This window comes from Myotis davidii, unplaced genomic scaffold (genome assembly GCF_000327345.1).
Source record: "Myotis davidii unplaced genomic scaffold, ASM32734v1 scaffold6, whole genome shotgun sequence".
Taxonomy (NCBI): domain Eukaryota; kingdom Metazoa; phylum Chordata; class Mammalia; order Chiroptera; family Vespertilionidae; genus Myotis; species Myotis davidii.
Genome location: NW_006383011.1, coordinates 17,625,402 through 17,626,744, shown reverse-complemented (window position 1 = coordinate 17,626,744; position 1,343 = coordinate 17,625,402). Strand labels below are relative to the sequence as shown.

Here is a 1,343-nt window from a genome sequence, read left to right as displayed (position 1 = left end):
TTCGCTTGGAAGATGGAAGTGCCTACTTCTCTGAGAAGACACGAGCCCCGCGACACGTTTAAAATGACAATGAGGTTTTATTTGTTATTTAATGGAGTTTCACTTTCCGTGTTATGACCTTCATCCCAGCATGTTCAGCCTCCCCACCCCTACGCTATTCAGTTGGTAGAGTCGGCAGAGGTCGACTCCTCCCAGGTGAACGCTGGGGCTTGCCGCGGGCCGACTGACGAGAACCCTCGAGAACTCCGGGGAGGGGCCGACTGTGAAGATCCCGGTGTGCGGAGTCCTCAGCGCGGAGGCTGCTGCCCCTGGCGTTCAGTGTGGCCGCGCGAACCGAGTGGGAACGTCCCATGGCTCAGAAATGTGGGACAGGAAAACGTTGGGGACCTTTGCACTGTGCCGGGGGACAGGGTAAAGGAAGACCTAGGTCCGACCCGCCTCCTTAGGCAGTGCCTCGCTTTATGAAATATAGCTGGAGTCTGGCACTTTCAAAGCTTGCACCGAACTCATCCTCCCCAGCGCGCACGCCCCCGGCTTCCTGCAATACAGGCACCAGCAGCCGAGGTAAGAGCCATACGAGGAAGAGTCTGGCGCCAAATCTGGGGATCACATGGGAGGCTCTTGCTTTCACGGGGTTTATGGTCCAGAAAAGTTCCCTGCGCGCAGGTGGGACGGGCTTCCACTCCCTCCACCCCACCTGGCTGCGTCCTTCCCGTTCCCAGGTGGACACTCAGAAGCTACCTTTGGCAGCCCTGCCTAGTCATTTCCCCTTTGGCTGTTGAGCTCCCTTGACAGCTCCTTGAAAAAGAACTGTGTCACTTTTTCTTTTTTTACTGACTTACTGGGGTTGGTTAAAATTATATAGGTCTCAGGGGTACAATTCTATAATTCATCATGTGTATATTGTATTGTGTGTTCACCACCCCAAGTCAAGTCGCCTTCCATCACCATGTATCCCGCCTATACCCTCTTCAACCTCCCCCTACTTTTTCCCTCAGGTAATCACCATACTGTTGTCTGTCTGTGAGTGTGTGTGTGTGTGTTTGCGTGTTTGCTTAATCCCCTCACCTTTTCCACCCAGCCCTGTGACCTCCTTCCCCTCTGATGGCATTGAGTCTGTTCTCTGTTTCTATAGCCTGTTTCCATTTTGATTGTTAGTTTATTTTGTTCATTAGATTCCACATGTAAGTGAAATTATATGGCATTTGTCTTTCTCTGACTGGCTAATTTCACTTAGCATAATACTCTTGCTGGCACCAAGAATAAGATTTCCTTCCATTTTTATGGCTGAGTACTATCCCATTGTGTCATTGTTCCACAGCTTTTTTATTCACTCATCTACT

The 1,343-nt window shown here is 50.7% G+C and overlaps 1 long non-coding RNA gene across 5 annotated transcripts in view; it reads left to right on the top strand.

Annotated features, from left to right (window-relative positions):
* The first annotated feature begins 244 nt into the window (after positions 1-244).
* The window catches only part of LOC102761760, an 88,468-nt gene continuing 87,369 nt past the window's right edge, over positions 245-1,343 (top strand). For all 5 annotated transcript variants that reach the window (XR_001512277.1, XR_001512276.1, XR_001512274.1 and 2 more), the window contains exon 1: positions 245-564. This is a non-coding gene — a long non-coding RNA (uncharacterized LOC102761760). The remainder of the gene's footprint in view (positions 565-1,343) is intronic.